Source organism: Canis lupus, chromosome 32 (genome assembly GCF_003254725.2).
Source record: "Canis lupus dingo isolate Sandy chromosome 32, ASM325472v2, whole genome shotgun sequence".
NCBI lineage: Eukaryota > Metazoa > Chordata > Mammalia > Carnivora > Canidae > Canis > Canis lupus.
The window spans coordinates 34829160-34844371 of NC_064274.1; the positions used below are offsets into that span (position 1 = coordinate 34829160).

Consider the following 15212-nt stretch of genomic DNA (forward strand, 5'->3'; position numbering starts at 1 on the left):
TAAACTAATCTGATTTTCCACAATATTACAGACAGATGGGAACCTACCATTTACAGACAATTTTTCTGTAGGAAAAAAACAAAAAACAAAAAAGACGCACAGGTTCTCTTGCATCAACTACCTAAGAGTCGTGCTGTAAGAAGCAACAACCTCTCCTCTTCTTCTCTGCCATCTGCTCAGCAGCCACAAAGCAGCAACTGTGCATGAATACGTCTCCATCCACGTTGGACAGGCTGGTGTCCAGGTTGGCAATGCCTGCTGGGAGCCCTATTGCCTGGAACATGGCATTCAGCCCAATGGCCAGATGCCAAGTGACAAGACCATTGAGGGAGGAGGTGACTCCTTCAACACCTTCTTCAGTGAGACAGGCCCTGGCGAGCATGTGCCCACCGCAGTGTTTATAGACCTGGAACCCACAGTCATTGATGAAGTTCACACTGGTACCTACTGCCAGCTCTTCCACCCTGAGCAACTCATCCAGGCAAGGAAGATGCTGCCAGTAACTATGCCCAAGGGCACTACACCATTGATAAGGAGATCATTGACCTTGTCTTGGACTGAATTTGGAAACTGGCTGACCAGTGCACGGGTCTTCAGAGATTCTTGGTTTTCCACAGCTTTGGAGGGGGAACTGGTTTTGAGTTCACCTCCCTGCTGATGGAACATGTCTCTGTCGATTATGTCAAGAAGTCCAAGCTAGAGTTCTCCATCTACTCTGTTCCCCAAGTATCCACAGCTGTAGTAGAGCCCTACAACTCCATCCTCACCACCCACACCACCCTGGAGCACTCTGATTGTGTCTTCATAGTGGACAACGAGGCCATCTATGACATCTGTTGTAGAAACCTCGATATTGAACGCCCAACCTACACTAATCTAAATAGGTTGATAGGTCAAATTGTGTCCTCCATTACTGCTTCTCTCAGATTTGATGGAGCCCTGAATGTTGATCTGATGGAATTCCAGACCAACCTGGTGCCCTATCCCCACATCCACTTCCATGTGGCCACATATGCCCCTGTCATCTCTTCTGAGAAAGCCTACCATGAACAGCTTTCTGTAGCAGAGATCACCAATGCATGTTTTGGGCCAGCCAACCAGATGGTGAAATGTGACCCTCGCCATGATAAATACATAACTTGCTGCCTGTTGTACAGTAGCAACGTGGTTCCCAAAGATGTCAGTGCTGCCATTGCCACCATCAAGACCAAGCGTACCATCCAGTTTGTGGACTGGTGCTCCACTGGCTTCAAAGTGGGCATTAATTTTCAGCCTATCACTGTGGTACCTGGTGGAGACCTGGCCAAAGTATAGTGAGCTGTGTGCATGCTGAGCACCACCACAGCCATTGCTGAGGCCTGGGCTTGCCTGGACCACAAGTTTGACCTGATGTATGCCAAGCATGCCTTTGTTCACTGGTATGTGGGTGAGGGCATGGAGGAAGGAGAGTTTTCTGAGGCCCGTGAGGGCATGGCTACCCTGGAGAAGGATTATGAGGAGGTTGGTGTGGATTCTATTGAAGGAGAGGGTGAAAAAGAAGGAGAGGAATACTAAAGTTAAAAATGTCACAAAGGTGCTGCTTTTACAGGGAAGCATATTCTGTTTTGAACATTGAAAAGTTGGGCTCTGATCAGTTAATTTGTATGTAAGCAGTGTATACTCTCATATACAATTATTGACCTATGCTTTAAAACACAATACTTAAAAAAAAAAAAACACTTTGTTACATTTCTCTGATGGGTTTCAATAAAGTATTCCCTGTTTTAAAAACAAATAAAGAAATAAAAAACAAACGAACAAACAAAAAGGACATGGTGTTCTTTATTTACCTCACCTCAGTCTCTTTGTTTTCTTTTATGTTCTGTCCTAAGTAATTATTTTATTGTTATTTCTCAAAGATCAATTCTATTCTTTAGCCTACCAGACAATGTTACTCTAGTTTAATGCAAATTTTTTTTGTATTTTGCTTAACTTTTTCCATCATTTAAGAACGTTTTATAGAGATATAAACCCATTGATTAACAACTCAGTGTATGTGCTGCCTTAATTTTTGGTTAAATTATCAATGTCAAAATTTTATCTTTGATGATCAATCTTTCTTGAATTTGGCTATAGGATAATGTCTTTTTTTTCCCATTTAGAACCTATAAAATTGTCTTTTCAAAGTCTAATTCTATTCAGTTTTTATTTTCTTGACAATTATGATTTATGAAATAAGTTGAATACAGAATGACATTTTCTCTGATTTTTTTCCTCGGTCTACTGAACAATTAAATTATCATTAGGTCACATGGCATAATCTTATCAAAATGAGTCAGAAAACATTAGAAGCAGGTGTTAGGGGGTAGATGGGGCAGAGCATTTCCTAGCCCTGCCCAAGTACCTATACTGATATTTTCCCATTAGTGTCTCTATACCTTTGGGGATTAAGGACTTTACTTCTACTGTGGTTTAGGGAGGCTTCTTGGCATTTAACAGAGAAAGTGACCACAGTTGGAGTTCAGATAGATACTCATCAAACTCCAGTGTCTCAGGAGATGGTCCTTCTGCAGGACAACCCACAGACAATGGGCAGTTAACTCTTTAACATGTTGAATGAGATGTATACAATGCTTCTCATCATGGATTTCCCCCATGTAATTGGTCTCCTTGATGCCTTCTTAATTTGTTTAATCAATATAATCAATTCTTTGTATATTCCCTCAATTCCATACCTTCTTTCTTTACTTGTGCAAATTCTTGGTGAAACCATAGCCTTGTTTAAATTCATATCTCTGCACCAGTGCAACTGAATAAGGTTACTTTAAAAACAGAAGAGTATATATATATATATATATCCACATTCACACACACACACACAATGAAATATTACTCAGCCATCAAAAAGAATGAAATCTTATTATTTGCAACAATAGGGGTGGAGCTAGAGTGTCTTATGCTAAGTGAAATAAGTCAGTCAGAGAAAGACAAATACCATGTGATTTCACACCATTTAAGAAATGAAACCAATGAACATAAGGGAAGTGGGGGAAAAAAGGAGGCAAATCATAAGAGATTCTTTTTTTTTTTTTTTTAATTTTTATTTATTTATGATAGTCACAGAGAGAGAGAGAGGCACAGAGACACAGGCAGAGGGAGAAACAGGCTCCATGCACTGGGAGCCCGATGTGGGATTCGATCCCGGGTCTCCAGGATCGCGCCCTGGGCCAAAGGCAGGCGCCAAACCGCTGCACCACCCAGGGATCCCCAAGAGATTCTTAATTATAGAGAACAAACTGAGAGTTGCTAGAGGAGAGCTGGGCAGGGGAGGGGCTAAATGGGTTGTGAGTATTAAGGAAGGCACTTTTGTTGAACACTAGGAGTTATATGTAGGTGCTGAATCACTAAATTCTCTTCTAAAACCAATATCACACTGTATGTTAACTAACCAGAATTTAAATAAAAATTTAAAAAATAAAATAAAATAAATTCTCTGCCCCCCACCAAGAATTACTGCTAATTGCAAATAAAGTTTACCTTTTAGATAATGTCCTATAAACTTTATCATAAATATTCTAGTGTAAATGTTATAGACTATGCTGGCATCCTAAATTCAGCTGGGTCCTTTAACAATTCTGTATACCTGCTTTAACATTTGGTAATATAAAAAGCATTCAACTAATTGTTAGTTGAAATCTATCCTGAGATCATATATTCTAGAATGTGTTTTAAGTTTACCTTTTATTATTGAAGGTGGCCTGTGTTTACTTAATTACCAGATCATATTTCACTATTCTCTGCATTCAATCTAGCATCTTTCTCATTAACTTTTTCCTGGGAAAGTGGCCTAAATCTATTTGCATACTCCATGACCTGCCCAGATTTCGGTTTTGATCTGTGGTAACCTCCCAAATATATATAGTCAATATATAATTGATTTATATCTGTGGATTAGAGAGTCATTTGATACTCTGATGTCCTCTTCTCTTCACTGTAGATCTTCCTCCAGACTTCACAAATGATCTTCATCCTCCTACTGAAAAAATATTTAAGTCCTTAGAAAAAGCTAAAAAATAAAGAAAAAGTTGAAATATCACTCTCATGGAGTTCATAATCCAAGTGGGAGATGATTAAAAATACTACAAGAGTGTAAAATATAATCATAATTTATACATAAGTTATGTTAAATGTTAATGGAGCATGGTAATCAGAGACATGAAGTACAAGAAAGGAAACTGAGTGAGTTGAGTCTTGTGGAAAAAAAAGCAATGATCCTAAGTGTAGGATAAGAAGTAGTAGTTCAAAGGAATCAGTGGAAACACTGAAAATATCCAGAAAAGTATGTTTTCCAAAATTTAGTACTATTAAATAACCACTGTATACAAGCCAGACATTTATAACTATCATAACTGATAAAAGACTTTTCTTCCCAATTCCTCAAAGGAAAAAAGTAATTTAGGATCTATTAGAATCTATTTCCTCTGCCTTTGAGAGATGGCATTCTTATCCAAGCTACCAAATAATTTTTACTCAGTAATGTAAGGTGATTGTTATTTTTAATGAATAGCATAGAGTTGTTGGGCCTGTCTTGCCTGTTAGAAAATCCATGGGATAAAAGCAGTATTTGTGTGTTCAATTCAATTATCTGAGGATAAAACTCCTTGAATACTTTTTATTCATGCCATGGACAGCAAAGTTAACCTCTTGCTTTCATGAAGCATTTGTTTTTGCAGATCTATTTTAGGAAGGATTGAAATAATGCCTTTACCTATGCCATATTTGATGTGGAAAAATATTTTCTCTTAACTTTGAATAGGTATAAGTAGCTATTAAAATATGCTTTTAAAAATTGAAGAATAGCAAATATGAATTTTTACAAATATCTCCATTATTTCATCCCAAGAGCAATTAAACCTGAGAGTGCAAGCTAATCGATATGAATGAGTTAAGGAATTCATCCCTAAATCATCTCAATTTTTAATAAAGTTGGCAAATTCAATTCTCATAGGCTTGAATGTTCCTTCAGTAAAGAAAATCTGGTGAGAGTTTTGTACATTCATGACATGAGCTTTGTAAAGTTCTTCTTTAGGGGTTTTGCCCATTATATCAAGATGTTTCATAAGTAAATGGAAATATTTAAACTTGTTCAGAACTTTCTTACCTTTTTTTTTTCACATCGGGTGAGTATTAAAAAGTAAAACTAGTTCCAGACTTGACTTGTTTCCATAAAATTGATTCTTCCAAATGGATATTTTATTATATACATTCTATCTAACATTTGGAAAGTGTGAAAAGAAAATATTTGTATGGTGCTAAATAACATTTTAGTGTACTTTGTCATTATTATCGTTTCTGTATTATTAAAGGTGTTACTTTTTAGTCTTGAAATAAACATAAATGCTTTTGTAAGTTTGTCCTCCAATAAATTGGCTATGGTGAAAATCAAGTTAAGTTTGATGCATATAGTCAACTCTTCCATTTGTATACCTTCTCTTTAGATTTAAAAATCTCCTCATGAATTCGAAAAATAAATATTGTGAAAATGTCTATGCTCCCCAGAGCACTATACACATTCAATGCAATCACTATAAAAATACCATGGACATTTTTCACAGAGTTGGAACAAATAATTCTAAGATTTGTACTGAACCACAACAGACTCCAAGAAGCCAGAGGAATGTTGAATAAGAAAAAGCTGAGGGCATCACAGTGCCTGACTTCAAGCTTCATTACAAAGCTGTGATCATCAAGACAGCTTAGTACTGGCACAAAAACAGACACATAAATCAATGAAACAGAATAGAGAACCCAGAAATGGGCTCTCCACTCTATGGTCAACTAATCTTTGACAAAGCAAGGAAAGAAGATCCAGTGGAAAAAAAGACAGTCACTTAAATAAATGGTGTTGGGAAAATGGGAAAGCCACATGCAGAGAATGTAATTAGACCATTCTCTTACACTGTACACTAAGATAAACTTAAAATGGTTGAAATATCTAAATGTGAGATAGGAATGCATCAAAATCCTCGAGGAGAACACAGAGAGCAACCTTTTTGACCTCGTCTACAGCAGCTTCCTATAAGACATGTCTCTAAAGACAAGGGAAACAAAAGCAAAATGAACTATTGGGACTTGATCAAGTTAAAAACCTTCTGCACAACAAAGGAAACAGTCAACAAAACTAAAAGACAACCTACAGAATGGGAGAAGATATTTGCAAGTGACATATCAGATAAGGAGCTACTATCCAAGATCTGTAAAGAATTTATGAATCTCAATACCCTAAAAATAAATAATCCATCATGGAATGGGGAGAAAACATGAACAGACATTTCTCCAGAGAAGACCTACATGTGGCCAACAAGCACATGAAAAAATGCTCTGCATCACTTGCCATCAGGGAAATACAAATCAAAACCATAATGAGATACACTCTACACCAGTGAAAATGACAAAAATTAACAAGACAGGAAACAACAAATGTTGGAGAAGATGTGGAGAAAGGGGAACCCTCTTGCACTGGGTGGGAATATGAACTGGTGCAGCCACTCTGGAAAAGAGTGTGGAGGTTCCTCAAGAAGTTAAAAATAGAGCTACCCTATGACCCAGCAATTGCACTACTGTGTATTTACCCAAAAGATACTGATGTAGTGAAATGCCGGGACACCTGCACCTCAATGTTCATAGCAGGAATGTCCACAATAGCCAAACTGTGGAAGGAGCCTTGGTGTCCTTTGACAGATGAATGGATAAAGAACACGTGGTCTATAAATACAATGGAATATTAGTCAGCCATCAGAAGAGATGAGTACCCACTATTTGCTTCAATATGGATAGAACTGGAGGGCATTATGTTAGGCGAACTAAGTCAGTTAAATAAAGACAATTATCATATGGTTTCATTCATATGTGGAATATAAGAAATGGTGTAAAGGACCATAAAGGAAGGAGGGGAAACTAAATGGGGAAAAATCAGAGAAGAAAACAAACCATGAGAGACTTAATTGTGGGAAACAAATTGAGGGTTGCTGAAGGCGAGGTGGGAGGGGAAGTGTGTAACTGTGTGATGGGCATTAAGAAGGGCATGTGACGTGATGAGCTGGGGTGTTACACTCTATATTGGCAAATTTAATTAAAAAAATCCTTCTGAAAGTGACTTCAATGGTTTTTTGGTAGGGGCATCTATAGCTGGCCTTTGGACTATATGAGAACGGGGGCAAGCCTGTATATAGGGCTACAGTGTTAAAGATGGGATCAAAGTTAATACACTGTAAATTCTCTAATCAACAGTTTGACAGATTTAGCATTTATGTCAGACACTTTGTATGACTAATATTAATTATAAGTTTAGAAAAACAGATGAGTTCTGGCATTTTATAAATTTTGAATATTAGGAAATTGAGTCTTTGATTATGTAATATTTCCAAGATCACACAATGAGACAGACATACCTGAGTCAGAACTATACCCCAAGAATATCTGATTCCAATGTCTAAATTCTTAATTATAGTAGCTCTTATTGTATCACTATATACACTATATGGAACCTAAAGTTATAGGGGAAGGTGAGGATTAATGTTAATATCTGTCTGCTTGTGCTCATGATTGAGAGAAAAATAAAAAAGCTAATTTTAGATAAAATGTGTATGTTTCAATTATCTTTGTTGCATAACATACTCCCAAAATCTCATGATTTGAGGATGATTTGTTTTAATTAGGCAACTCTCAGTTGGGTTCTCATGAAGATTGGTAGCCAAGCTAGAGTTATCTGGGAAGCGTTTTCACTTTCATGTCTGGCAGTTTGTGCTGTCAGCTCGGACCTCAGATGGGGTTGTCAGCCAGAACACTTCCACATGTCCTCTACATGTGTCCTGGACTTTCTCACAGCATTAGAGGCGGATTTTAAGAACAAGATTCTAGGAAAGAAATCCATGTAGAAGCTTTTACAACTTAACTTTAGACGTCATGGTGTCAGTTCTTCAGTATTCTGTTAGAATATGTATCACCAAGATCAGCCAGTATTCAAGGGGAGAGAATTAGACTTCACCTCTGACCGGGAAAGGTATCAAAGAATTTGTAGTCATATTTTAAAACCACTTCAGTATACATGTGTCCTAATCTTAATTAATTTTTAGTGCCAGCTAGTAAACTCTTCCTAATTCTTTGCCAGTTGTTAGGGCATCATTCATTGTTCACAGCCAGCCAAATATAGGAACTGGCTGATCATTCATATTTGACACATTCTATAGATCATTCTGGGGTAAAAACTGTTAAATTATACATTACAAACTAGAAGCCTCAGAAATAGACATGATTATGTAATGAGTTGGAATGAAAAGAATACTTGCTTAGGAATCAGAGACGTGGGTTCCTGGCTTCTTTATCCCTTAATAGTCAACATATATTTAGGCAGTTTACTAAAGTTTTAATGCTTCAGCATTTTCATGTGTAAAGTTTTAATGCTTCAGCATTTTCATGTGTAAAAAGTTTTAATGCTTTCAGCATTTTCATTTGTATGTACATATGTATGTATGTATGGGTTTCAAATAAGACAATGAGAAAAAAAGAGTGGTATATATTTTTTTCTGTATATGAGGATTTAAGAAAAGGGGAAAATTTCCTAACCATTAAGTCAAATAAATGTGCTGTCTCCAGTATACTGAGTTTGAAGCAGATAGAGGAAATGAAATATAGATGTTTCAATATAGAATAAACTTTAAAGTGTATCTACCAAACCCTTATTTTACAACTGAAGGAAATGAGACCAAAACATGTAAGATACTTGCACAAGATCTCATATTTCTGGGCAAGGACATCACCAAATACAGAAGTTCTTGACCAGAGCTAGAGCTTGAGTTCTTGATCAGAGTTTGACATGTTTATAGTCTTTGCTTATTTATTTACTAATTGTTTTATGTACTGGCTTGACATAAATTTTGCTTTTGTGCTGGTGATTGTTTTATGTAATCTTTTGCTGAATTTAATTATTTGAAGCTATATTTCTGCCACTTAACTGTTTCTAAGTTCTTGTAGTCCCAAATAAATCTTTTAGCAATAATATTGTTAAAAATTTCTTCCCTTTGATGAGATATATGGAAGGAATGAACTCTGATTCTTGTGATTTATTGGTGGAACAAGAGAAAAATATAGTCAGGAAATACATAATCAGCTGACAATGTGCAAAAACAAAACTAGAATTCATTAATGATCTGCTAAGATATCATTCTTTTAAGTTCTCTCCCTCCCTCTCCTATAAAATCTAGCCTTTATTTATGGCAGTGAAGCACCATTCAAGAAAAAATAAGATGAAGATTTGGAGTGTGTGCAATGTATTTTACAGTATATCTGAGGAACCCATCTTAAATGCTCAAAAAATTGTCTTAGAATAAAACTATACATTTGTATTTTTTTTTCATTCATTCACTGGATATGTGTTAAATGCTCAGGACCATGCAAGATGCTGAACATAAAATCTCAATGGGCTAGAGGTGGCTCTAGCTTTCACAGAGCAAGCAGTCTTATTGATAAGACTGATAATTAATCATCATGGTGGACCATGTTCAGTAACTGTCAGCGGAGGTAGAGGGCTCTGAGGAAGTACATTTGAGGGTTACTGACCCAGAGACGGGCAGTTGGGAGGTTTCCAATGTCAGTGACATTTCATCTAAGACTTCAGGCTTGAGAAAGTGTTCCTGGCAATGTCAGAGCTGAGGAGAACATAATACATTCAAGAAGTAAAAAATTCAACCTAGGTGGAATGACAGCAAAAGAATTGGTATATAAGCAGAAGACAAATTATGATGTGACGTTTAAGTCACATTCAGAGATTTTTATTCTATTCTCAGACCCATGAGAAGGCTCAGAATGGATGGAAGCCTTCCTTCTTCCTCTTCCAGGACTTGGGGTAAGTTTCTCTGCATCTCTTTTTTTTGACTGATTTTCCTTTTCCCAAGTCTAGAGTCTATCTCCCTCCTTTCTAGGTCAATATGAGCATAAAATAAACAGTCAAAAAAAAAAAGATTGATATGTGTCAGAAAATGTTTTAGAGTTACTAATTTATGCTTATTGCTATAAAAAGAATCATGAAAAATGGGAACTTTTAAATTTGTTTTTAATTCCTCTTTCCAACTCTACTTTCCTTCTACCATCCCCACAATAAATAGGAACCTAAATTAGTCAGATTTTTAGATTTTGAAGTCTTAATAGTTTCTTTTGTTCAAAGAGAAGAGTTAAGGCATTTTTAAAATTAATTGTTTCCTAATATATATTTTTAATTCAAGTTTTTATTTAAGTTCTAGGTAGTTAACATACAGTGTAATATTGGGTTTGGTAGTCGATTTTTGTGATTCATCATTTACATAATACTACTAGTGCTCTTCACAAGTGCCCTCCTTAGTACCCGTCACCCACTAACCCATCCCCTCATTCACCTCCCCTCCATCAACCCTCTGTTCTCTATAGTTAGAGTCTGTTTTATGGTTTGTCTTTCTCCTTTTTTCCCTAATGTTCATGTTTTATCTCTTAAATTCTACATTCAAATCATATGGCATTTGTCTTTCTCTGATTGATATTTTTTTTATTTTTTTAAAGATTTTATTTATCTATTCATGAGAGACACAGACAGAGAGGCAGAGTCATAGCAGAGGGAAAGGCAGAGACATAGGCTCCCTATGGGGAGCCTGATGCAGGACTTGATCCCAGGACCAAGCAGATCATGACCTGAACCAAAGGCAGACACTTAACCACTGAGCCACCCAAATGTCCCTCTGACTGACCTATTTTGCTTCATAATATACTCCAGCACCAACCACATCACTGCAAATGGCAAGATTTCATTCTTCTTTATGGCTGAGTAATATTCTATTATATTTATATATATTCATCCCACCCCTTCTTTATCCATTCATCAATCAATGGATATTTGGGCTCTTTCCATAATTTGGCTATTGTTGATAATGCTGCCATAAACTTTCAGGTCCATGTGCCCCTTTGAGTCTGTGTATTTTGTATCCTTTGGGTAAATACCTAGTAGTGCAATTGCAGGGTCTTAGTTCTCTTTTTAACTTTTTGAGGAACCTCCATACTGTTTTCCAGAATAGCTATACCAGTTTGTATTCCCACCAACAGTGTAGGGGAGTTCCCTTTTCTTCACATCCTCATCAACACCTGTTGTTTCCTGTCTTGTTAATTTTAGCCATTCAGTGCTCGCTTCGGCAGCACATATACTAAAATTTTAGCCATTCAGAGAGGTGTGAGGGGATACTTCATTGTAGTTTTGATTTGTATTTCCCTGATGATAAGTGATGTTGAGCATCTTTTCATATGTCTGTTAGCCAACTGTATGTCTTCTTTGGAGAATGTCTGTTCATGCCTTCTGCCCATTTCTTGATTGAATTATTTGTTTTTCAGGTGTTGAGTTATTAGTTCTTTATAGATTTTGGATACTCTTTATCAGATATGTCTTTTGCAAATATCTTCTTCCATTCTGAAGTTTAAATCACATACACAAACTCAAATGCCAACCTGAATAGTGTAAATAAGCTAAATAAGTAGACTTGGTCATGCTTAAGAAATGAATAAGCAATTTAAATAATTAACTGTAAAATATATTTAGAATAATAATTGGAGATTTTGGATATAGTATGTATATTTTGTGATTAATTATTGCTAATTTTTAGATGTAATAATGATATTGTGGTTATATAGAAAAATTTCTCTTAGATTTGTTTTATTTTTTTTAAGAGATGCACACACTGAAACATTTACAGTTGAATATCATGGTGTGTTCATTTCTATTCAAAACATTTTGCCAACAAAGGCAAGTAAGTATAAAAAATGAGTAAAAATTGATAGGCACTGTCTAACCTGAAAAGAAATATCCAGATGTTCAATTTTTATTTTTTAATTATTTTTAATTTTTTAAAATATTTTATTTATTTATTCATGAGACACACACAGAGAGGCAGAAACACAGGCAGAGGGAGAAGCAGGCTCCCTGCAAGGACCCTGATGGGGGACCTGATCCCGGATCCCAGAATCATGCTCTGAGCTGAAACCTGATGCTCAACCTGCTGAGCCACCCAGGCGTTCCCAGATGTTCAATTTTTGAAAGGAAATTGTAAGTCCAGATTTCTATATGAAACCACCTGTGTTTAAATACTGGCATTTAATCAATAATTTAAACATTCTTTATTCCAGACAAAACAGACTTAAGACCTTTCAGAGATATTAGAGATTTTAGCCTAGGCTCCTGGACAAGTGTGGGAGAAATGGGGCTGAGATTTGGAATGTAAGGACGCAGAAGCATCTATCCAAGGAGAGACGCTGATCGCATCCCTCTAAACTAGGAAGCAGACTTGGTCCTTGAAATGTTCAAAGAATACCTGCAATGTAGATGGTAGGATTGATGAGAGAGATGTTTCAGAAAGATATGAATTTTTAAAAATCATATTGGTTTGGAATGTACGCCTATTAATAGGTGTAAATATGAACCTATTTCTGTCCAGTGTTACATTTTATATGATCTCTAGGACTTTCTCTTTAATTTGAGAATAGATATCCTCCAATGACATCATCAAATTTTGTGCTCTTATGGTGAGATAGTATGTAGGATGGATTAAATCTTATTAATTAGCATGAGGTAAATATGACATTTTTATAAGTATTTAGTTGTATGAAGTTCATGATTGTGTGGATATTTTATAATTATTGCCTTGATGAAATACCAATTTGTAGAAAGCATTAGAGGTAATTATGCCTAAAGGTGGTAAGATCAGTAAGTGATTCATTTTGCAGCCCAATCTGGATGGAGTGCTGGTCTGAACTAGGAATATCTAACAGGGATGTAGATAGGTGAATGATGAGAAATATTAAAGAATATTTATTGAGTAGGACTTAAGAATAAAGAGACAAAATACAGTTTTCAAAGAGGTTTACTGTGTTTCAAGTAAAAAAAACCGAGATGACTCATGAAGTCATCTACTGAGCTAGAAATGGCTGATGCAGAAGCAAGTTTGGATGGGGTTTTGGACATGCTGATAGGAGATGCATGGGAACTTTCTGATCAAGATGAACACAAGTCATTTAAATATTGATTTAAAGCTTAATAGTGAAATCTGAGTTAGTAATACAGATTTGAGATTACTAATTTCGTGATGATATTTAAAGTAGACAAATTGTCAAGGAAAATGTGTAGAAAAGAGAAGGCTTGAAGGCTAGTGCTTCCCAGTCTCCATTCCCCTATGCTTCTAGCACAAGAATGTGCATTTGATTTAACTTAGACCAATCATAAATGCTCCTTTCCCTTGGTCACAGTTATTGGTATAAGGAATAGACATGTGAATCAAATGATGGTAATCAGAGTTAAAACTAACTGGAGCTGAAGTAAAAGATACTCTTTTCTGTTCTTGTAAAATATGTGCATGAATTGGGCAGCCCTGGTGGCTCAGCGGTTTAGCGCCGCCTTCAGCTCAGGGCGTGATCCTAGAGACCCGGTATCGAGTCCCATGTCGGACTCCCTGCATTGGGCCTGGTTCTCCCTCTGCCTGTCTCTCTATGTCTCTCATGAATAAGTAAATAAAATCTTAAAAAATATATATATGTGCATAGATCACCTTAGGAGCAGATCTTGTATGGAGAAAGGAAGATAACTATAGAAGTCAGCAGACAGAGAAAAGCTGAAAAAAGGCAGTAAGATAGTCCTGATGGCAATCAGGATTTTGGTTCCACTTTTTCTCAAAGTCAGTTTTTTAAAAGCAAATGTATTTTTTTTTGTTAGTTTAAGTTAATTCTAATCCCAAATACAATATTTTCAAGAAGTTAAAATATAAAGACTAAATCCATAGAATCATAGTTGCAGGGGGCAAAGGTTTGGTTAGGCCTTAAAAAAGAGGATATTTTCTCTCTCTCTCTCTGTCTGTCTCTCTCTCTGTCTGTCTCTCTGTCTCTGTCTCTGTCTCTGTCTCTCTCTCTCTATATATATATATATTTAACTTAGAGGAAAAAATACAGTATGTTTAAATGCCTGTAGAAGAGATCCAGTAGCACAGAGAGAATTCCAGTGAATCATACTAAAAATATTAACACTCATTAATTATATGCCTCACAAATAAGGAGTGACTAAAACTGAGCTACAATAGTAGTAGTTTGTTTTTAATGAATAGGACTATTTACCAAAGTAATCATAACAAAAAGAATATATTTTTTTAAAAAATGGTTTAAAAAGAGTAATTTAAAACTTGTAAGAACAAGTAATATATAATATTACACAATAATCTTAGCAGGAATCCCTGAGTGGCTCAGCTGTTTAGCGCCTGCCTTTGGCCCAGGGCGCGATCCTGGAGACCCAGGATCGAATCCCACGTCGGGCTCCCGGTGCATGGAGGCTGTTTCTTCCTCTGCCTGTGTCTCTGCCTCTCTCTCTCTCTCATGAATAAATAAATAAAATATTAAAAAAAATATATATAATCTTAGCAGTGTTTTTTTCCTTAATCTTTAAATTAAGTTCTTTACTTCATGCAATCAAAGCAATGTATACTGAACTTACAAGTTGATTTTATCACAATTGGCATTTTATTACATATTAAATCTAAAATAACAAATTTTTTCAAATTCATTTATTTTAATTTTATTATTTTTAAAATATTTTATTTATTTATTCATGAGAGACACACACACACACAGAGAGAGAGAGAGAGGCAGAGACACAGGCAGAGGGAGAAGCAGGCTCCATGCAGGGAGCCCGACATGGGACTTCATCCCAGGTCTCCAGGATCACACCCTGGGCCAAAGGTGGCGCTAAACTGATGAGCCACCCAGGCTGCCCTCAAATTCATTTATTAAACGTTTTTTGAAAGTTATCTGTATCTTACAGTTTTAGATAAAAAACAAACACTAAAACCTTATTAAATAAATTGTGTATGTGAACCTGACACCAGTAATTGATGTTAAATTCACCAGCAATTTAGGTACATTAGGAGCTGTCATGATGTCACAGTGTTCACAGTAAGGGGGGGAAGTAAGCAATGTAAACAGCCTGGGTTAGGGACACCTGGGTGGCTTACTTAGTACGTTAAGCCTCTGCCTTCAACTCAGGTCATGATCTCAGGGTCCTATGATTGAGCCCTGTGTCAGGCTCCCTGCTCCATGGGGAGAGCCTGCTTCTGCAGCTCCCCCTGCTTGTATTCACTCTCTTTCTCAAATAAATAATAAAAAGGAAATTGCCTAGGTTAGAT

General features: G+C 36.3%; 1 pseudogene; it reads left to right on the top strand.

The window, feature by feature from the left end:
• The first annotated feature begins 289 nt into the window (after positions 1–289).
• LOC112671753 (tubulin alpha-1A chain-like) lies at positions 290–1642 on the top strand (annotated as a pseudogene).
• The last annotated feature ends 13570 nt before the right edge of the window (positions 1643–15212 follow it).